This window comes from Abramis brama (genome assembly GCF_963993115.1).
Source record: "Abramis brama genome assembly, chromosome: 4".
NCBI lineage: Eukaryota > Metazoa > Chordata > Actinopteri > Cypriniformes > Leuciscidae > Abramis > Abramis brama.
The window spans coordinates 4289643-4314120 of NC_139966.1; the positions used below are offsets into that span (position 1 = coordinate 4289643).

Below are 24478 nucleotides of genomic sequence, written 5' to 3' on the forward strand. Positions count from 1 at the left end.
TATATATATATATATATAAAACAACAAATTTAAACTAAATCATGAATTAAGGATATTACACACAAAAATGTAGTTTGAAATGAAATTATTTTCAAGAAGCCCATACCTAGCACTACAACACTGTCTTTATCCTGCAGCCGTTGGATTGCTGGAGATCTCTTCACTTCCTAAAATTCCCTGATTGTTCCTACCCAGTAGGTGTCTTGTATGTTAAAGAAAAGGTCCTTCCCAACAAATCCCATGTTCATGTATTTGAACAGGTGGGAAACTTTATAGTAGTTATTCCCAGACAGTACATTTGTAGCCATCATGAAGTCCCCTGCCTGGATCCCATATTTAAGTGTGGGCTGTGAGTTCCACTTCCATATTTTGTGTCCATTGGAACATATCTGTAAAATATTAAAACAATATTATAATTAGACAAACTCAAACTCAACTTTTCTGTATAAATTAAAGTTAAATAAATAATGTAGATGTATACGTTGTTGTGGTATGTAGATACTTTTTGACTCACCCATTCAATGATTGTTCCTGTGCCTCTTGTAGTCAGATTTACTTCAAATGGTGCTGAAGCCTGGCAAGCCTGATTTGTCACATTATTTGTGAAATTGCATTTCAAAACAGGCAGCTTTAGACACGTAACCAGCTGTTTCAAGTTCAATTCATACACTATTGATGCCTTCTGTCCAATTACATCATCCTCACACAAGACCTGTAAGCTAGACGGTGACGTGACCAAATCTTCTTCTTGGGGCGGTACATCATTCTCAGTGGAAAGTAGTACAGTTTCTTCCAGGCTGATCATCTCCAATGTTTTTTTTCCTCCACCAGTTCTGTCAGAGTAAAAAAATTATTACATTATGCATTATTAACATGCATTTGCTTTTTGGAAAATTTATTTCTTTTTTTTTAAGATATCATAAAAAAAAAAAAAAAAACTTATTATAAACACAGCATTACACTAAAATATACAATATATAGGCTAAATTGTTTCACTTTTCTTCCATTCAACTAGAAGGAATAACATACAGTCTATGTATAGCTTGCCATTGATCCAAGACTAACAATTTACATTCACAATCACACAAGAGTTTTAACCTGTTAACCTGCACCCCCATTCAGGGGCTCACAGCTGAAAATGACATAGGCCTACCTGAATTCAAATAAATATAGCTCCTGAGAACAGTGTACCACAGGCACAATTAAGGTCTCTTTGGAAAGAAGACACTTGGCACTCTACTAACAATCAATCAGAGTTGATAATGCTCAAACAAATAAAAAGTTATAAAAGTTGAAGTGCTTCATAAATAATGTGAACTACAAAGAATGTTTTATTATTTCATGTACAAATATATAAAAATAGACCTGGAGGAATCCAATTAGGTAAATGATTGAAAGCCACAAGTCTCATCAGTTTATATTTCAAATTTGACGAAGATATAATGAAAAATGGGGTTCTGCAAGCTTTTTTCCAAGACTATGTCAGTTCCCTTTCTCCCTCCCCTGCCTGAGGCACATCCCCAGAAATGACATCCCCAAACTAAAATAATTGTAGTTGTTGAACAATTTGCTCTACATTCACAATTTAGACATATTTAAAAAGAAGACACTTTAGAGTTTATTACCCAAATGTAAAAGTTGAAAAAACTTAGACAAAAATGTATAGAATTTAAAGTGTCTTGAAAATAATTTGTACTGCAAGTAACATTTTATTATTTTATGAAAAAAATAAATGAAAACAAACCTGGAGGAATCCAGTTAGGTAATTGATTGAAAGCAACAAGTCTCATCAGTTTATATTTCACATTTGAGGAAGATATTATGAAAAATGAGATTTCTGCAATATTTTTTCCAAGACTATGTCCAGGTACCAAGAAGCCTCCTTGGATACCTCAAAAAGCAACCTAATGACCAAATGTTATGAATTCGGGTACTGCAAGCTATTTTAGTCATCATATACACTGCTCCACGCTTTTTCAATTATAAAATAATCCACACAACCATAAGACTTTATACAAGTGATTTATTTGCACAACAGAACAATAAAAATATAAGTAAAATATTATGAAATATTAAAAAAAATATATATATAAAAAATATCTGAATTTCTTTGCAACAGAAAAGGCAAATAAAAAAAATCAACAATGTTGTTGTCTCCAGCAAAATGCTAAGTCCTGTTTAGTCAGTGCTGGTCATGCCAAACAGCGAAGCAGCCACGCTTTGGCTGAAAGCACAATGGTGTTGAACAAGTTTTGCAAAAAACAGGAGTTTTTTTGGAACAAATCCTGCACTCACGCCTTCCTTTGGTGCTGTCTGAAGTAAAGTTCCCTGGTAAATGGCGAGTCTTATCTTTGTGGGATGGAGGAGATGAAGGAACATCATCACGCACCAATACAGTAAGTTCCTCAACAAGGACATTGTCTGATAGGATCATCTGTTATTAATTGTGCTTATGACACTTGTTAATGATAGTGCTTATGTAACTGTAGGAATGACAGAAAGGTGATAAAGTTTTTAATTATTTTTATTAAGAAATAAAAGTTGTTTCACAGTGTTGGGGCTGAGTCTATTTCTCCTCTTGGACAGTACTTCCCCAGCCTTAGAGAACACTCTTTCACATGGTACAGAGGAGGCCGGGGTACAAAGAAACTGTAATGCCAGTGTATATAGGTGGGGGTAGACTTGTTTCTGCATTCTCCAGTATTCAAGTGGATCTTGAGTTCTTTGTATGTTTGTCTCTGAAAGGTATTTATCCACTTCTACAATTGCATCCGAAGTGGCATTTGAGCTTTGTTTGTGTTGGTCCACAGCAGTGTCCAACAGAAGCCAAAGGTTTCCAACTTAGAAGTGTGAGGAGAAATTGTATATATAACACACATCAACGGTCAACAATTATAAAATACAATAATAAAAAATAAAATAATAATAAATACATACTTGAGCTTGGTTTGGGCTGTTGGGTTGATGATGGCGCTTCTGTCGACTGAGTGCTTGATGATGTGGATGGTCTTTCATCTTCGGCCCTGATGACATTCTGTTTTTAGCCGTTTGACAGCCTCGGTCATTTTAGTTTGGTTAAGGAAACCCAACTTTTTAAACCTTGGGTCCAGCAGAGTTGCCATGGTCATTATGCTGAGTGACTCCATATTCCAGAGATGTTCCCTCAGACGCCTGATGAGGTTTTCAGTTAATTCTTTTGTGATTGGCATGGTTAACCTATGAAATACAAAATGATTTACTCCATGCAATAATAAAAAAAATGATAAAAAACATCAAAATTTGCTAACTAGTATTCTACATAAATAAAAATAAATACCTTAGTTGTTCAACCTGTAATGAATGGTGAATCATTTTTAGCAATGGAATTACTTTGGAGCCAGACACTCGTTTTTCCTCAGACAGCTTTACTGTGGCCTGGTGGAATGGGGCGAGAACACACAGAATTTGCTGTATGGCTTCATAGTCCTGTGCATGAAGTGGAGCAATATCAGTTTTAAGTGAGGCAAGGGATGCTCCCACAGTTTGCCTTTCGTCATGCAGCCGTTGAAGCATGTGAAAAGTGCTGTTCCAGCGTGTTTCCACTTCATTCACTAGTTTCAGAGCTGGCCTGTTCATCTTTTGCTGCACCTGGGTCAACATTTCTTTGGCAGAGGTGCTGCTTCGAAAATAGGTGACTACTTTCTTTGCTTTGTTTCGAATGTCACACAGAGCTGGTACCTGATCAAAAGACTTCTTAACCATGGTGCAAAAGGCGTACACATACATTAAAAGCATGGATGACCTGTCCAGGAAATCTCAGTGTCGAACACATGCCAGGATCGAGGCAGTGTTCATGATGAAGGACCACTTCCCAATCAGGTTAGAGGCAAAGGACTTTAACCAAAATGCACTCCATCGACTGCTGAGGCTAAAGCCAATGCTTGTCCCTTTCAAGGACAATGCCCATGGGTTGGGCCTGCGGCATGTTCTGAACCCTGTTGCGACACACCTAACCGACACACTTGAAACGCTGTTTAGAAATTTACATGGTCAAGGGGGTTACAAAAACAGCTGGACCGCCTTCCAAATGGAGCTGGCCCTTGAAGAGATATTTTTTGGAAGGCTCTTTTGTCCTCAATCCAAACCATACTCTTACATCAGCCTCGGGACCGATTCATCCAATCCCAATAGTCTTACTAAAAGGCGAGGTTTCCTGGGCCTGTCCCCTATTGGAAGCACCAGCATTGGGGAGTCTCCACCACCGATTAAAATTTGGATAAATGACCCAGTCCAAATAATGAGAGTTGAAAGGATCTTCCCTTTCACTGAAACACTTCAGTCAGAACCGGCTGTCATCGGCGAGGCACTGCTGCGGGTCATCCTTTCTGACCTATACGACAGGAATGAAGGAATTTCAATACACCACTTCAAAGCTGGCGGTCTTCCTCTCCTGTCCAAATTGGTCGGATACAGGACAAAGGAACAACTCTGTCGGGATCTTTGTGAGCGAAAGGGATTTGACTATCCAATGACATTTTCAAGGGCAGTCGAAATGGCACAGGCAGCAGGACATGATGTGGTTTCCTGTCTTCCAAAGACCATGGACAAAGGAATGAAATTGAATACCCTTACCCTAGTGAGTTGCGCAGGAATGATACATAATGGCGACTATGTATCATTTGTGCCCTTGAGAGCTCTGATAAAAGATAAGACCCTGCCCCAGAGCCAACTACAAAAAATGAATATTATGTCTCCATTAATTCTTGTCCACAATCCCTGCCTCAACCGCTTGCACCAATCCATTCCACACAAAGTACCTGCACGGCCTCCACCAAATCCCAAACAGACCACCCCCACAGATCCTCCAAAGCGGGCCGCATCTCCTGAGCTCTCGGAAAAAGAGGATGAGGAATATGAACCTGATCAGGTCATAGTAAGAGTCCAAACAAAGGCCGTGCCCGCAAATATTTAAAACCCAGTGGTTGAGGCAAGAAGAAGAACTGGTTAGGGCTAACCCACAACTGAGCCATGCACAGGCCTACCAGGCTTACCTCAAAGAATGTGAGAGGCAAGGTAGACCTGCCAGAACACTGCGGGCATTTAGGAGCAAGAGACAACGGCTCTCTTAAGTAAGTGTTTTACTTGTTTTAATATTTAATTACATTTCATTTTCAAAGCAATTCACTAATGTTATACTTTAATATTTACAGTTCGGCCAGGAGACATCGACCCCTTACTTTTGAGATTTACAACTCCTGCACGTCTCCATTTGGTAAGTTCAAAATTTTTGCACAATATGTCGAAAATTATATTTGTATGTATATCACTAATGAGTGTGTGTGTGTGTGTGTGTGTGTGTGTGTGTATCTGTGAGTGTGTATGTGTGTCTGTTAGTGTGTATGTGTGTCTGTGTGTGTGTGTATCTGTGAGTGTGTATGTGAGTGTATGTCAGTGTGTATGTGTGTCTGTGAGTACATAAATAATGTGAGCCTTTTATATTTACAGTTCGGCCAGGAGACATCGACCCCTTACTTTTGAGATTTACAACTCCTGTTTAGATGCACGTCTCCATTTGGTAAGTTCACACTTTTTGCACACTATGTCTAAAATTATCTTTGTATGTATAATGAGTGTGTGTGTGTGTGTGTGTGTGTGTGTGTGTGTGTGTGTTTGTTGTGTGTGTGTGTGTGTGTGTGTGTGTGTGTGTGCGTGTGTGTGTGTGTGTATATGTGAGTGTGTCTGTGAGTGTGTCTGTGAGTCTGTATGTGTGTCTGTGAGTACATCACTAATGTAAGCCTTTTATATTTACAGCTCTTGATATGGATCTGTAGCAGCTTATTGTTTGTTTCAGTCTGCAGTCGCCACAACGATGAGTCGGAGACTTGCTGATGAAGTCTACTTGGGGCTTTGTGAAGAATTCTGTACACAGAGTGTATGATGATGACATTTCCTTTGCAACCATTGTTTCTGGGGCAACGGAGCAGAACAGGAAGCCGCTTACCCTGCATGAGATGACGGAAGCTGAAATGCTCGAGCTGGTGCGGAAGATCAGTATCAGCGACTGTTAGATGCTATGCCGTTAGAATTGCTTTTTAGAGCCTTGCTGCAACTAAGTGTGTGGAAAACTATTTTAAAGGCAGAACCTGGGTTTGACAGAACTCAAGACTATATAAGACGCAAACAAAGGGAGATTTATTGCTCTTCCTTGCAACCAACAGCCTAGTACCCCAGCTTTTACTAGGTGCAAGAAGCTGGCTATATTTAGCTATTTTTTACATCTGTTAGTTAGTACTCTTTTATAATCTGTAACAAGTAATTCTTTCATTTGATTATTATAATAAAGTTTGTTAAACATTTTTTATAATCATCTGTCTGGACCTTGGATTTTTGAGTACTGATCTCTTCTGTGCGGACCAGGAAGTCCTCTGTGCAGAAGACGCACGTGGGGTGAGCATTCTTTTTATCAAAAGATTTATTACCATGTGTGTTGATTTGATCATATAGCCTAGCCAAAGAGGCAGCATGTAACAGGGTAATGTTATATTGCAAAAAAGGTTTAAGGAGTACCACAAAAGATAGACTTATAATACTTGTGATATCTCTATTATTTTTATAGTAGAATATTTACTTGTATAGACTGATCATCTAACTTCTTAAGGTCACGACTAAAGGATAGGCTCTTTAGTTACCGCGAGATTATCTTTATAAACTTGGAAGGTGGTTTTAAGATAATTGGGAACGGAATTAATCGTGAACCATTACAGCTTGTGGCACACGGGACATTCCCATGTTTGAGAGACTTCAACTGCAGTGGCTTCGGAGTGTGTGTACATGTATTGCTCATCTTCATCAGAGATTTCTGCTTTGAAGTTGGTGTCAGTGTCTACCATATCTGCAGTTTTTGTCATCACAGTGTTCTTTGTGGTATTCAGTGAGAATTTCCCCTCAGATGTTCTGGTTGTCATATGTGTTAGTGTGTAGGAGGAACTGACAGTGACTGCAGTGATTGTGTTGTTCCACAAATGTGTTTTCACAGCTCCAGTCTGATCAGTGCCGTATGCCTTGCTCAGGTCCACCTCTGTGCCTCTGACATCAATGCTCTCTGCTGCAGTCACAGACACACTTTTGACGGTCAGGTATCTCACCTAAAGGAAATGAAAATACTGAAACTCTTAGTGTGAATAAAGTACATTCTATGGCTTTGTCACTTGTATGCATGTTTAAGGCGAGACATCATAGGCAAACACACTCCATGTATCTGGCTATGGAGATTTTGGGCTTTTCATAAAGCGTCTCAGACTAGTGGAAAGAAAACATCCACACTTAAAATAAATAAATAAATAAAATAAGTGATGTTTCTTAATGGGAATCAGGTTTTATTAAATTCATATATTTTTGTTTGTTCAAAACATAACTTCTATTAACGTGTATTTGAATGTTACAATTATTTCACATTTTTAAAAATATATTTTTTTATTAGATTTTTGTTTTGATTAAATCTATATCTTTGTTTAGATCAAAAATTTAATTTAAATTGTATGTATGTATGTATGTATGTATATATATATATATATATATATATATATATATATATGTGTGTGTGTGTGTGTGTGTGTATATATATATATGTGTGTGTGTGTGTGTGTGTGTATATATATATATATATATAAATTTAAATGTAATAGTTAATTAAACAATTAAATGATAACACAGTGGAATGACTGGCAGAAAATAAATAAATGAATGCAGATAGACAGCACGAGAATGAAGTAGCCTACATTGTAGTGAAGTAGACCAGAGTTGATTTAATGACAGACTATGAAATAACACTGAACAAATATAGGCAAAGATTATTTTTATTTATTGTCATATATATATCACCATCAGAAATTAAAGGTCCCGTTATATGCCCCTTTTCACAAGATGTAAAATAAGTCTCTGATGTCCCCAGAGTGTGTATGTGAAGTTTGAGCTCAAAATACCCAACAGATCATTTTTTACAGCATGTTTAAATTGACATTTTTTGGGGCTCAGAAAAACAAGCAGTTTCAGTGTGTGCCCTTTAAATGCAAATGAGCTGCTGCTGGACGACCCAGGGGGCGGAGCTTCATGAGCTCGCGCTCAGTCTGTCAGGACAAATTCATCTCACGGAATGATGATAATATCAGAAACTCTCAGTAACGGCGTTCATTTCGAGTCGGACAATAATGCCTACAGAGTCAGAGTGCTGTATAGAGATGAAACAGGTATGGTTTAGTAGTTTATTTACGGTTATTATAACGTATTTGTCATCTGCTTGTATGTATCCATTATTTATTAACAGCCTACAAGTCTGCTGTTTCGGACCAGGTCCGAATGATGATCAAACATGTACTGATGAGTTTAATAAAGTTTATTGTACATCACACAAAAGATGAAGCGTCAGTTTTACTTAAGAAAATCACCGTAAGAGCTGAGTAAACACAGTAGCCTAAGTTATAAGAAGTGCGCAAGTAGCCAGTAGAGTTGAGGGAGCATTCCTGTGGGCGGAGGTTAGTCTAAACACGGTTCTGGTTATGTCACTAATGAAGGAAGTAGAGGGGTGTAGTCCAATCGAGCCGTTTTATGTAGTCAACTTCTGTTAAATAAAATATCTCGCTTGGCATTGAACTTTGAGCTTTATAATTTTACAGATATTATTTACACACTAACTAAAGTTTGAAACATGGGATCACGTAGAACGGGACCTTTAAGGCAAAACTAAATATGTAGGCCTATGCCATCTTACAATTTAAATTCTTACATTTAGTAAAAAAAATAGTTTTAACATTATAAATTTTCAATTAAATGCAGCGCTGCAGAGGTGGCATAGAAACGGGTCCGTGTACTTTTTCGTTCATACATTATTCTATTTCGGAATGAAAGATGAAATGTAAAAAAAGGGGGGGGGGTGTCACACACAAACGCAAAGAAAAATGTAATTCATTTATTTGACAAATTCAATTCCTTAAGGCCTCTCCTCAGGAGGTTAGACCCTAATTTGTACAATAACAACAACACTCCTCTACTAGGGGTTGAACGACTACTGATTTCTGCTAGTTTCTGCTGATTTCTGCTTTCTTATCAAAACAATACTCGAGTTATTCGACTATTCGTGGTTCATGCTACTGTAAATGAAAAGACATGAAATAGCTAGATCTTATCAATAAACATTTATTAATTCATAGCCTAATGCAACAATTACATAAGTAAACTCTCAAAACATTATAATTATGACATTTCATTTTTTAATTTTCATGTAACAGTCTAAAGCTAAATAAATAGCTGTTCTTGCCTTTCATTTCAGACGTCTGCTTCTAGGGGCCGTTCACATATCGCGTCTTTTTCACGCTCAAGGTCGTTTTTTCAACCGTAGGCGCGCGGCCGCGGTGAGCACGCTCATAATGGAAGCAACGTGGTGCGCTAGTTTTACAGGCGGGTTTTTCCTTCTCATCTCCAGAAATATATCTAGTAGTAAAGCTAATGCGAGGGCTAGAAATCAATGAATCCTTTGCTGCTGATACTTCTTCGTCGTCATCATGGAGAGCGCAGTTTGGTTGCATAGCAACGACAGACGCCATGGGAGCGCAAGCGTTTGGTCTGAAACGGCGCCCAGTGACGGATGGTGTAGCAATATTGTTGTCCGGGTGGAAATCGGGAGAAATTCGGGAGAAAGGTCGGTCGGTTTTGCCCGCGAGCTTCTCCTCCTGTCCATACGGTAATCTCTCTACTGTGCGACAGAGAGTCGCGTGGTTATGACGCAATCGTTAGCCTATTTTTACAAAAACTGCTTCTACGGGGCCATAACGTAAGCTACAAGGTAATGGAGCCTTTTATACATTTTCGTGTTTCTTTAGAAATAAATAATGGACAAATGGATCTTTAAACTGTTACAGTGTTGGGTTTGTGTTTCCGGGTGTCCACTAGAGGTCCTCCTTCCCCACGGTGTCATTCACATTATGAACTGCATTCCCCACAATCCTTGTCTATACCCATCACTGTATCATTGCACTCAGCTGTTCCCCATCATCATTGCACTCAGCTGTTCCCCATTATCATTGTTAGTTCTGTGTTATACATACCCTGCCTGTTTAGTGTTTGTTACGGAGTCCTTGTATGTATCACACCACTTCTTAGGTCAGTTCTTGTCTGTGTCTTGTTTTGTTCTTGTGTTGGATTGCTTCATTGGATTTTGACCTCTGCATGGACTGGATTATGATGTAACGGATTGCCCCTTAATAAATATACTGCAATTTGCATCCTACCCTTGTTTTTGTGTGTGTGGATCGTGACATAAATGCCTCAGATGTAAAGTTATTCACTGTCAAAGTGATGCCAAAATGAATTGGAGTCAATGGAATGCTAACAGCAGGTGAAGTTCTGCTACAAGATGGCGGCACGCGGCCGGCTTCAACTTCCGGTCGATAGATTACCCGCTTGATTCCCACTCATTCAAGTATTTCATCATAGAGATTGTGTTGTGTTATATTTTACTTTTATTTGTCAGTAATTTACCAAATAAGCTTTATTCATAATGTTCTTGTGTTTTATGTTTATATCCATATTCATATCTGTATTTTGTATTCACAGAACCACACATCTATGCACCTTTAATAAAACAACGATCTGGAATATAACCTGAGTGAGACATCATTGTTCTGACCAGACAACCTGTAGCCTTCAGCCAAACCTGAACTAGCGATTAGAGTGAATACTCGCAAGATTTTTCATATTCTAAAAGATGTATTATTAATAATAATGTTATTTCAACATAATATCTCGTTATTTCGACATAATATGTGTGCGTGCAACAAGCAAGATGTGCATTTGTAAATCCGGTGCATTGATTTTTATTAATAAACTAGTGTTTTCTGACAGTGTCGACTGCAAAGATGAAGTTGACGATAGCCATATAGTGAACACGCCTATAGAGAGAAACGCACATAATGGATTACATAATCAGAGAGTAGCCTTTTTCTTTTCGTTTTGAATTATTTTGTATAAAGACATTTCAAGCTTTGTGTATTTGATGTATTTCTCATGTCTGTGTGAGGCATACACTGAGTTTCGTTAAGTTAGGATGAGATGCGCTCCAGTTAACGTGCAATGCAAGTGACCGCGCGGGCTCCTCCATGATTATATTGTCTGTTATATTTGTCTTCTTGTTTATTAAATCCAGGCAATTGGTTGATAAAAAATTTATTAAAATTAAGGTACAATTAATACAAAATGAAATTCACTTTAAAGAAAGGCTTTCTACAAAACGAAACTTATGATCTCATGAAAGTGCGTATCTATAGCACGAATGATAATATCTCGTATCATTTATACGGCAAAACGAGTTTTTGCGTACATATGATATGCAGTATATTGCGTGTAATACGCACACCCTCCTCACACCTAATCCTACCCAAGGGGTTTGCAGTGCGTATCATTTGAATGTAAAAACTCGTTTTGGCGTATAAATGATACGAGAAATATCATTCGTGCTATAGATACGCACTTTCATGAGATCGTGTTGTCAAAATCATGTCTGACCCGCTCCGTGTCTCTTGATATACCCAGACAGCAAACTTACTACGAAACGCATCAGCCGCGGAGGTACAGTGAACTCCGGAACGGATCCAGAAAGCGGATCCGAAACTGCGTCCACTCGCTCGCGGATCCAGTCCGACACCACTGCGGTCCCTTTGCGTATCCGCACATAAATGGGTACATCCGCCCCGGCTTCGCTTTGGATCCGTGAATGAGCCTCATATCCGCTCCGGGTCCGTTTTGGACCCGGTCATATGAGCATCGTATCCGCTCCGGGTCCGTTTTGGACCCGTTCATAAAATTCTGTCTGCAATGCCACTTTCTTCCCCACACTGCCTGATAACATCCTCCTCATCCAGAATTCATGCAATGAATCCAGTGTGTGAACGTGATTGCACTGCGCCTTGTTAAAGATGTCAGGAGGAGAAATGGGCTGTGAAATCCGAGGCTTGACGTGTCTATATGGGTTTTGGTATGTGATACATTAGGCTACATTGCATTACATTTGGCAGACGCATTTTTAACCAAAGCGACTAACAACATGCTAGCCTACACAGTTTGCTTTTTAAGGCAATTCTCTCAACAATTATATTTAAAAAAAGGTAGAGTACAATAAGAGTAAGTGCATCAGTGAGTGCTGTTTTTAAACAGTCGAGTGTCAGTTCTAAGTGCTAGGATCAGCAAGACTAGTTGTAAGTACTGCTACGAGAGCAGATGTTCTCTGATTATAAATACAGGCCAATAAAATTTGTAAAGGGCATGGTCTCTGAATTGGAAAACAATGTGAAGCCTGCGACAGACTATTTAAATTAAAACTGAAACAATTTGAAAGAAATAAAACATTTTATTGAACAAAAGAACACATAAACATAAGTAGGCTAATCATCGGCCTCAGCCTGGTTAGGCCGGTTGGTCAGGCGCCTCCTCGCCACACCACGGTCTGCAGCCGAGTTAAACCATCTTATGGCATAGCGTTGAGTGTCTGTGCGACACAAACCACAGCACGTACAGCACCTGTAAGCACAAAATGAGGCTTTAAATTCAGCATGCATTTGGTAGGCTACGTATGACTTGTTATGCCCAGTTATTAGCTGGAATTAATCAGTGTTGTCAGATTGGGCATCTTTTGACTTTGTCGGCTGGGGAAAATAAGCCGGTGTTACACTATATAATAATATCTGGTTCCAATGGGTGGAGCTATCATGAATATTCACGAGACCATAGCGTGGGCGGGGCGACAAATACAAGCCAGTGGAACAGACATGATTAGCGTGAGCGCCTCGTTTTGTTTTATGGATTATTTATTTCAAACGAGTAATAAAGTTGAACAAAGTTAAGCTTAAACTACTAGTATATATTTTATAAATAATTCATCGTTTTGTAGCATGCGTTTCAGTACTCTGAGTTTACCTGAACTATTACAGACCTGATCCTGTAGGAAGCATTGGAAGACCTACAATAAAGGCATATTTCTCTTAATTAGTTGTTGCTGACATTCTATGATTTAGAACTGTTCGATTCTCATGAATGACTGAGATTAGGATTTTTAAAGGTGTGTAATTGCTGTTTAAATAAATATTTACAAATATATTCTTGTCTCCCAAGGTTGTCTGCATTTTATTAAAATAGCCTTTAAATTATAGGCTGACTGTTTAAGACAACATAAGAACTTGGAGTTGCATGCTGCATTTTATTTATTTTTTTATTTAACCTTTATTTAACCAGATGATCTCATTGAGATTTAAAACCTCTTTTGCAAGAGAGACCTGGCCAAAATGGCAGCATACTAGCAACGCATAGTTACAGATCACCAAGCATACGCACAACAACAAGAAACATTTAAACAAGATCCTCAAGAAACATAAACAACATCAACATCAGACTACTTAAAAATACAATTTAAACCTACCATAGGTGTAAAACAATTTAAGTATTTTAAAAACAGTGACAACAATTTATGGCATCTATTTCCAACACTTTCATGCGATGTTTAAATTCACCAAATGAAATCAGAGTTCGCAATTGCAAATCAGTCTGCAATGTGTTCCAGGTGGTTGGGGCTGCATAACTAAAAGCCTTCTTACCAAGCTCTGTACGAACCGTAGGTACAGTTAACAAGTACAAATTACCAGAGCGTAAATTATAAGAACTGATATTACGTGACATATAGGAGCAAAGATAAGACGGAAGCATATCCAATATAGACTTATAAATAAAAATAAGCCAATGTATATGTCTCCTTACTGACAATGAGGGCCAGTTTGTCATTTTGTACAAGATACAATGATGTACTGATGCCTTACATCCAGTCACAAATCTTAATGCATTATGGTAGACAGTATCCAACAAAGACAAACTTCGATCAGGCGCATTTCTATAGAGCAAATCACCATAATCGAGTGCAGTGAGAAAGGTGGCAGCAACCAATCTCCTCCTGATTTTCCAAGAAAAACAGGCTTTATTTCTAAAATAAAATCCTATTTTTAATTTGAGCTTTTGTACCAATTTATCAATGTGCAATTTGAAAGAGAGCTGATCGTTGATTAATATACCCAAATATTTATACAATTTGACTTGTTCGATCTGCTCACCATGTATAGTAAAAATACTTGGAACACTGTCCAAAGACTTCTTAGATTTTGAATAAAGCATAATCTTAGTTTTCTCAACATTCAAAACTAGTTTAAGCTGATAAAGTTGGATCTGAACTAGGTTAAAAGCAGATTGTAAATAAGAAAAAGCTTGGTGCAAAGTCGCAGCCTTACTATAAATAACGGTATCGTCAGCATAAAAATGGAAATGAGCCTGAGAAATGTCATCACCCAAGTTATTAATATAAATAGTAAATAAAATTGGACCCAAGACTGATCCTTGCGGTACACCACAAGATACACTCAGAGTTGCTGATTTGGAATTGTCAAAATAAACGCACTGAGTTCTATCTGCCAAATAATTAGTAAACCAATCAACAGTATAATCAGAAAAACCCATATTTCGTAACTTTTCCAATAAAATGCAATGGTCCACTGTATCAAATGCTTTGGCTAAATCTATGAAAAGAGCTACACAAGTGTTCTTGCAATCCATTGCCTCAATAATGTCATTAATGACCTTCATTGCAGCAGTAGTAGTACTGTGCTGCCTTCGAAACCCAGACTGTACGTCAGACAAAATATGATTGGCAACCAAATATTCTTTTAACTGATCACCAACCAATGTTTCTAAAATTTTAGCTAAAATCGGTAATTTGGAGATTGGTCTATAATTATCCAAACATGAGGAATCTCCTCCCTTTAAAAGAGGGACTACATATGCCGATTTCCAAATTCTTGGTATCTCATTGTTGACTAGGGTTTGATTAAAAATAATTGTAATTGGTTTAGCAATAAAATCAGCAGCTATTCGCAAAAAATAAGGCTCTAAAGTATCAGGGCCAGGAGATTTACAAGGGTCCAAGGCAATAAGAGCTGTTTGCACATCTACGACAGAGAAAGACTTTAGACAAAAGGGCTCTTTACTCGCCACCGATTTCTGGGACAGAACTGAAGAATTTAAACAGTTTGTCACAGTTGATTTGTTTGCGATGAGCTGACGTTTAAACAAGGAACCTGCTTCCACAAAGTGCTTATTAAAGCACTCTAAAATTGCAGACTTTTCAGAAATGACGGCTTTGTCCTTAATAATACAGGGAGGTAATTCATTATGACAATTTGAGGTGTATACTGATTTCAGGGCTTTCCAAAATTTCTGAGGATTGTTTAGATTTTCTGTTGTAGCTGCTAAATAAAAATCTGATTTTGCCCTTTTAATAAAAAATGTACAGCGATTACGCAGCTGTCTAAAACTAAGCCAGTCTGAATCTGTCCCAGACTGCCTGGCTTTAGCCCAGGCTTGGTTTCTCTGCCGAAGAAGATTAGCCAGCTCCGGGGTAAACCACGCATTATCACGTCCCTTTACTCTTAACCTCTGAAAGGGAGCATGCTTGTCCACAATACTAATAAAACCATCATAAAAATATTTCCAAGATAGCTCCACATTGGCAATAAGTGCAATTCTGTCCCAGTCAAAACAAGACAAATCATGTAAAAATGCTTGTTCACAGAAGTGCCTCAAATTTCTTTTAAAAATTATCCTAGGTTTAGTCTTAGGCAGTTTTGTATTTCTTACTGCTGCAATGACACAGTGATCACTCAAATCGTTAGCAAACACACCTACATCTGAAAATTTGTGAGGTGTGTTTGTCAAAAACAAGTCAATAAGAGTAGATTTGTTAGAGTTTCTGTTATTAGGTCTAGTGGGACTATTTATTATCTGCGTAAGATTTAAACCATTACAGTGACTTTTAAAATCATCAGACACAGAGGATAACCAGTCCCAATTTAAATCTCCCACTATTACAGTGTCACTGTAATCAAGTTCATTTAAAAATTCCATTAAATTTGGTAAGGCATCAACAACCGCAGAAGGGGGTCTGTAACAGCCAATAACAGTAATATACTGACCTTTGGCTATTTCCAGATTTAATGCTAAGATCTCAAATTGTTTAACAATAGATTTAGAAAATAAGATCCTGGTGTTAAATTTAGTCTTAACATAAATTGCAACACCACCCCCCTTCTTTAGACGATCACAACGGAAAACTCTATAGCCATTAATCACAATGTCCTTATCTAAGGTAGATTTTTTGAGCCAGGTTTCAGAAATTACTAAAACATCTGCATTTGTTTGAGTAGCCCATATCCTGACCAAATCCATTTTTGGCAACAAACTACACACATTTAAATGAATAAAACCAAGACCCGTCCTGGATTTAAAATCTTCAGGAGTACTAAGACTATTAATGTTAGGGCCAGGATTAGGATGTACATTTCCCGAGATCAACAATAAAATAAAAACAAGGCAGTGCCTTTTTCGAGGCATATATCGAGAGTCATTATAGGTATTAGTAACAAAAATGTGATTTAGGACAATAAAGCAGTTCTTATAATCCAAACGAACAGAGTCAGTAGTCACAAGGGATAAGTGGTGCAACTTCTCCATAAGACCAATGTCCGAGGAGGTTCCTCCAGTTGAGATGTAAAAATCTGTCCATACCTTTTGAGAGTGAGCCACCAGTGACTTTTCATTCCCGGTGTAGTCTACCGCAATCAGCAGGAAAAAGGCTACTGATAAAAACGCCATTCAGGAGCGATACGCCTCTTCGCGTCCCCCACAATAGCCCACGATGTTGCAATCAATTCCACGAAGGGGAAAAACACAACAAGCAATGCAATGTATGGCCCAACAAAGCAGTGCAAGATTGTTCCACACGGATCCGAAGTGCACCACACAGAACCAAAAACCCTCTCCTGTCACCGGCGAGGAAATTCCATAGCTCCGTTCAATGTAGTTAATCCACTGCTCAATGCCTTACCAAAAGCAGAGCAACTTTGTTCCACGCGGATCCAAAATGCATCACACAGAACCAAAAACTCTCTCCCGTCACTAGGAAGGAAAATTCCACAGCTCCGTTCAAAGGAATTATTCCACTGCTCGATGCCTCACAAACTCCCAGGTGAGTCCTTTAATTTAGGCCCAAGCAACGGAAAACTAGCTCGGCTCTTGTTTTCTTAAACGAAACAATCTATCATGGAAGGCAATCAAAAAAAGCGTTTTAAAAACGCTTTTTAGAGTTTTAAAACTTCACTCCAAACATGCTAAAAATCACTCTAAAATGCTAAAATGCTAAAATGACTCTAGACAACCATGCGTGCGGCCATCTTGGATTCCCATATATATATGAAACAGGAAGTCCCGCCTGCAGTATGGTAGTTCCACAGGAAAACTGCATGCTTTGGATTGATTGATGCTTCAAGTAATTTGGAGTCAATCAGCCCATATCCCTGTTTTTTTAAGCTACCGAGTGCTGCCGGTAGATAGAAGAACGACAGCATTTGGTACAACGTAAACCGAATTTTGCGAACTGGAAGCTAACGCTAACAGATGGGAGCATAAGGAAACTTAACTTTCTTGCCCTACATTACTAGTCAGAGCATCATCAAACTGGTGTGTCATTAACTAGACAAGACATGAGGATTCTGTAAAAAAAACCAGTCCGTTACTATAGACCATTTCAAGAGAGTTCCCTATCAGCATCATAGTTGTTCCCACAACTATATATATGTATATCATTGCAATTTAAATAATCAATTAGTCCTGTGCAGCAAAAATGTGAGACACGTGAAAACTCTGCGTATACTGTATACAATAGAAAGATTCTCTTCACACAAAGCTATAAAAAAACAAACAATATATATCATTGCAATTTAAATAATCAGTTAGTCCTGTGCAGCAAAAAATTAAAGTTAAAGAATAAAAAATAGCTAAAGGATCTCGTCAGAAAAAATTTAAAACAAAAAAGAAAGGAAAATTTACATATATTGCTCAATTAAATGAAAGGCTATCATTTAATCCTCTGCAGCAAAAATAGAGGCCCGCAAAAAACGTATACTTGAATTTTCTGTCCCAGGCATTCCATAAACTACCTGCTGCAAAAATTCCCAAACAGGGGCACATTGTTTTGGATAGTGCATGTCAAGGCAATAAAATGCCTTGAAACAAACATCCACAGCCTTGAGGAGAGTCAACTGTTCCAGAGCTTGCCCATTCACCACCACAAAAAAACTGTCCCGCCATTCCAAGCTCCAAGACAAAGGGGAAAGGTTTCGCTTCTCTCTGCCTTTCCAGGTACAGCACCATGTTGGTTCCAGACTAAATGAAGGAAAGACAATATCAGACACAGATAATTATTTAAAAGTGTGTCTTAGGTTTTCATAAAAGCAGTCTTAAATTAGTTAAATAACGTCTTAAATTAACTTAAGAGTTGTGAGAAAATAAAAATGCGTGTCAGATCCAAGCAGCAATAACCATGATCACGATTAAACCGATTTATCGTGCAGCCCGACAAACAGGTGTAAAGAAATGAGCCTGCTCTATTGTCCCCTGTTGTTTTACTTACAGGTTGTACATCAATGAATGACATTCTTGCCTCTTGAACAGTTGGCCGAAAGGTTTTGTGGCCAATCTTGTACACAGGCGGGGGAAGAATGACAGGCAAGATTTTAAGTGCTAGCATGCCTTTGGAATCTAAGAAGAGATAAATGGCAAATTAGAACTTGTTCGTTCATCAGCTTTTAAATTAAATAATGCGCATTTCTAACTATGGTCAACTTAGAATGATTGAAACTAGCTTAAATATGTACTCTGGTAATCTGAAAACATTTAGTGTTATTAAAGGGATAGTTCACCTTAAAATGCAAATTACTTGCCTCATTTACTCACCCTCATGTTGTTCCAAACATGTTCAAGTTTCTTTCTTCTGCTGAACACAAAAATATATTTTGAAGAATGTCAGTAACCAGACAGTTGACGGTAGCCACTGACTTCCATAATAGGAAAAACGTACTATAAAAGTCAATGGCTACTGTTAACTGTTTTGTTACCAACATTCTTCAAACTATCTTCTTCTGTGTTCAGGAGAAGAAAGTCATTCAGGTTTGTAATATCATGAGGGTGAGTAAATGACGACAGAATTTTCATTTTCGGGTGAACTAGCCTGTCCCTTAAAGCAGTGCCTTTCAAACAGGTCCTGGGGACCCCATACCACTGCACATTTTGTAGCTCTCCCTTATCTAACACACCTGATTTAACTCATCAGCTCATTAGTACAGACTGCAAGACTTAAATTGGGTGTGTCTGATGAGGGAGACATAGATTGTACAACAGGATCACTTGGAATAAAAATACATATAGATATCTGCTACGTTTTCCAATGTTGTGTTTACTAACACTATAAAAGGACATCAGGTAACATAAAAAAAAAAAAATGCAATTCATGACCCCTTTAAATGCAATTATTTTTTCTGTTTTTAATTTAACATTTCTCCTAACCTGCAGACATGTTGTCTAAATTATTGAGGCCATCCATCTGTCGTTTATCTCTTTTGGCAAAGGCCAGGATCCTGTCAGCAAAGACAGGCAACCAGGATGAGCACATTATGTCTGCAGCATCAGGGTGAAGAATACTGAAGTCCTGAGATATCTGGTTTTTGGGGGGTGTAAAAAAGTAATTTATATTTTTGTCTTTTTTTTTTTTTTTAATTGCCGAATGTGAGGCTAGCATTTATCATAATTAATGTTAATTAATTATAAATAAAAATGGGAGAGGAAGAGAGTTAAGAATTTACCATGCCTGGGGTGTCCATGAGATGAGGGAACTCAGATATTGGCTTGGAGCCATTCTCATGAATCCAATGAGCCCTAAAAGGAGCAGTTTCTTTCATATACTGCTCAACTTGGTCCTGTGGTCTGGTATTATTTTTTAGCCATTCTTTCAGTTGAGCTGCCCTCTCTGGAGACAAAGTTGAAGCTGTTGAAAGGAAGATCAAATATAAAGTCATATTGGTTAACTTACATCAGCACATGTAATTCTTGATAAAGGGCATAAATGGCATATTCTAATCTAGGGAATTTCAGGGCCAGTTTTATAGTGAAGCTGCACTCTAACCATGGAGAAAGGTTTGCTACACTTTAATTAGATGAAATAAACCAAACCCCTTTCTAGAGACCTTGTCATTAGTGTATATAGAGACAGAGCGCAACGCGTCATAATCTGAAGACCACGCCCACCAAGGGGGAAAACAAACCAACCGTCTCCATTGACTTTGCATTGCGAGAGGCTGCCTCCTTGTCATTTCTTGCTTCTAACAAAAGACAGAATAATGCCTAAAATCTGCTATGTGACAAGGTGTACAGCAAACAAGCTAAGAAAGCCAGAAATAAGTTTTCATAAGCTGTCGACCCCAAAAAACGAGCATTTGAGGACATAAAAGTGGATACAGGCTGGAACGAATGGGTAAATTGTGGGATCCTGACACTCAGTATGCACTAAAAATACACCACGTGTGCAGTAAGTTAAACATTTGGTCACTGGTGAGTCAAATATCCAAATGTCAGTTTTATATATTATATTTCTGTAAGATAAACTATCCTGTGTGTTTCCGATTACGGTCTCCTCCAGTGGGCGTACGTTAGTTCTCAGAGTAATGAGACACGTGACGCTCTGTCTCAACTGCCTGTATCCACTTTTATGTCCTAAAAACACCCGTTTTTTGGGGTCGAGAGCTAATAAAAACGTATTTCTGGGTTTTGTAGCTTGTTTGCTGTACACCTTGTCACACAGCAGCTTTTAGCCATTTTTCTGTCTTTTGTTAGAAGCAAGAAATGACAAGGAGGCAGCCTCTCGCAATGCAAAGTCAATGGAGGCGGTTGGAGTTGTTTCCCCCCCCGGTGTGGGCGTGGCCTAAATATGCTCTGTCTCTATTGTCAGCATTTGATTTTCTATATTTTTTTCCGATCTTGTTAACAAGTTAGAGCAGTTGTTCTTAAACAGTGTGCAAGTTCCAGTCTTCTAGCTCTGGACTTTGCAATTAAAGTTGTCTGGACGCTGATTTGCAGCGAAAAAGATAAACTTTTGTGTGAAGATTATGACAAAAAGAATTTTATTACCTGGAATAACAGTCGACCTCTTCTCACAGATAAAAGCCACAGAAGATGGTGTTCTTATTCGCCGCATTCTCTTCCTAATATTGTGAAGGCGCTCTTCAAGAAATCCTGTGGAAGGTCTGTGCCTTTGCCCCAGGTTGAACCATGCCTCCTGAAAGATGTTATTGAGTTATGTATTAAATTTAAAATATGATTTATCTCAAACACAAGATCACTTCACGAGTGAGCGCAAATAATTCCAATAGTAGACACACTGCAAAAAATACACAATCATATCAGTAAAGACAAGATTGGTTGAAGACCAGAATAACTTGGCTTGACAGGAAAGTTTAGCGACTGCAGAAATAGACAAATTAGAATAAAGTAAGATGCATATACTCACATAGCCATTGCCTTCAGGGTCACACAGACAGGAAAATGTCTCTAAAGAGATGGCCATTGCTTTTTTGTTCTCTGTTGATGGTCTGCATTATGATTGTCAAATATGAAAGGAAAGCTTGTAATTTGAAAGTTTCATACAGTTAAAAAAAAATGTCAATACTCACGTTTCACCATATTTCTCAATAAGATGAGCAACAATAATTCGCACCATTGCACGCCTTTGCTGGGTGGTAATTGTATTACTCTCTAGGCTCTCCACAACAGAGGGTCCATGTGGTGCTTTCATCAGTACTGCACGGATATCCTGAGGTACAGAGCAGAGTTGTCTTTTTGATTGCAAATAGTATATTGCATGTTATTTTACAAGAAGACTGTCATATCTGATTCAAATTAGTTTTAGAAACATACATGTGTATCATCTGGAACAAGCTGAAGAACAAATGTTGGCTGTGTATTTTCAGGAGAAGTGTGTCCAAATCTTGACTCTGTATTTTCAGGAGCAATGCTAGAGTGTGGTGGGATACTATTCTACAACAAATAAAAAATAAAAACACTGTTTAAGCAAATATATGGTATTCAAACAGTTCTCTTACGAGAGTTCTCTCGTACTGCGTTGAAAACGCTACGGGAAAAGTCTCTTTTCACGAAACACTGAAGCAAAAATTATCCTTTAATTTTTCATATATGTAAAACGCGTTGCGGCAGCAGCAGACAGCTGAAGCAAGACGGCTTGTCTGCTCATTGGCTGCTCTGCGGCAACTGCATAAGCCTATCGAGCGCAGGCTGATGCAACATCAGACCAATGAGGGCGCTTCGCGCCCTCCTCGCCACTTCCCGCCGAGACGGGCGTGGCTTACCTCTATAAAAGGAGCTCGAGAAGGCTGATTCACTTGATTTTAATCTCTTCAACGAAGCGCACGCATCGCTGGATCACGAGGAAGCACGCGTCGTCTGATGCAAGTGTCACCGGGTGAAAACCTGGCAAATCCAAAAAGATTCCTCATTGGTTCTAAATCTGGCTCTGTTGAGTGTTGGCCATAACGAGCGCCAGCTGAAGCAAATCAGCTGTGCTTCATTGAAGCATGTGCTCAGGAAAAGGAGCATAAAAAGGGAGTGTTTGAGCAGTGTGTGAGGACGGGTAGGCAGCAGTGTGTGTTCTGACAGCGGCGGTGAAATAGGAAGGCTGAAGGTTTAATGCCGGATCGGAGTTCTACTGTGAGATTCCCCGAGGCATGCTCATTTAGTGAGTTTTCTGAAGAAACCACGAACAGCAACGCAATGAAGTAAGTGAGAGAGGAAACCACTGCAGGATATTGAGTGATTCACCGAGGAAAAGTTAAGTGCACCCTTCCATTGATTCCCCGTTGAGAAAACCACATTTGAAGATTGACCATCACCAATGTGCAACTAACCTTTGTTTGCGGGCAGTGTGTGTGATCTTGTTGACAGAACGAAGCGTAGTAACTGGAACAGCTGGGAGGATCGCTGATGTGTTCATGCTGATCTTCTGAAAACATTATTCTTCGAGTCATTCACCCTTCAGAGAGAAGAGAAACGAGTCGATTAATCACTGTGGAGATGAAGTGAGTTTGCAGTGTCTGAAAGAGTGAAATGCACACGTGTGAGGATTTACAAGAGTGATTTATGCACAAGTGTGGTGAGATCAAACAACTGTGTTTCCTCTGAAACTTTGATGGATGAATATTGACTTATGACTGTGAAGATTCCCTCAAATTGATCAGTCTAAAGCTGTGTCCAGGTTCCCACTTGAGTGTACGGTGTGGAGGGAAAGAGCTCAACGCACCCCGAGTACCACACTCCACGAGCACTGTCTCTTACGTCCACGAAAGTCCAGTCTCACGAACTCCAACGACGCCGCTACGCACGGAACGAGAGTAAAGGCGGGTAAAATACCACAGTCCTGTCTCACTTGTTATTGCCTGATCCACCGTTACTGTCTGTCCCTCAGAAGAGGTGGGGAAGCTGCTGTTCATTCGATCGGCTGTCCTAAGAACATCTTCACGAGCCGAATACTTACCTGCTCTGTCCGTGGGGAAAGCTGAAGGCGAGAAGAAGCCTCTGTCCGTCCTACAAACACATTCTGACGAGTCGAAAAGACGAGAAGAAGCCATTGTTCCACCCACGAGCCAGTAGAGAAGAGGAATACCCCCCCCCCCCAGTTCCTCTTCCCAAACCGGGTTCCAGCCACGAACATTCTCAGCACTGTTTTTATTGTTTTAAATGAATAAAAACTGACCTTTAAAAGTCGTTCTGTTGTCCGCCTCTTGGTGTCCTCTGGTGTCTGCTCCTCCGGAGTGTGGTAATCGTCCCTCGGCCCTAACATCGGTTACACAAGCACTTCAGCGGGACGAGCCCTTGAAGCCGCTGGCCATCGCCGCCTTCTACCGCCGTACCTGCTGCGCTTTCCGACGCTATATCCTTTACATTCTTGTTCTTGTGTTTGTGTGTGTGTGTGTGTTCGCTTTGCAACACACACCCCTAAAAGAGCTGCGTCTTTTTCAAGATGCCTTCTCATGCAGCGCTCGCGCTCGCTGACGGCGAACGCCTTCACTCCGAGCCAATTGCCTACGGTGACTCTGAGGACTCACCGGGCATCCTTCCGAGGCTGCCCTTCCTGGAAGCGGAGGGCGGGATTAGTTTTTCTTTACGTTACAAGAAAAGCTACCCTGCCTCTGCACGCGTCATTCACCGGCGAAGGAGAAAAGAGTGTTCTTAGTCCCACCGTTGGTCGGTCTGACCTCTTTTCTCTCACATTTCTCAGTTCCCTGTTCGGCGACTGGAAATATTATTGCAGCAAGTGAGTCTGTTACACGCTTGCCTGCCAGCAAACGCCGAAGAATACATGTTGACGCCGCTTTCAAAGCCTGTATCCCCCTGTGGCTCAGTGGTGGAATTATAGGCTCTCCACGCGGGGGACCGGGGTTCGGATCCCGGTCTAGCGGCATATATATTTATGCCGCCAATGCTTTGCTCTGTAAGTCCCCTGAAGGCGACTGCAGAG

At 39.3% G+C, this 24478-nt stretch overlaps 1 protein-coding gene across 1 annotated transcript in view; it reads left to right on the plus strand.

Moving 5' to 3' along the window:
- Positions 1-5893: 5893 nt before the first annotated feature.
- Positions 5894-24478, plus strand: part of LOC311081597 (uncharacterized protein) — a 44351-nt gene continuing 25766 nt past the window's right edge. Inside the window, exons 1-2 of the mRNA XM_084112148.1 lie at positions 5894-6426; positions 7016-7115. The gene's annotated coding sequence lies outside the window, so the exon portion shown is untranslated. The remainder of the gene's footprint in view (positions 6427-7015; positions 7116-24478) is intronic.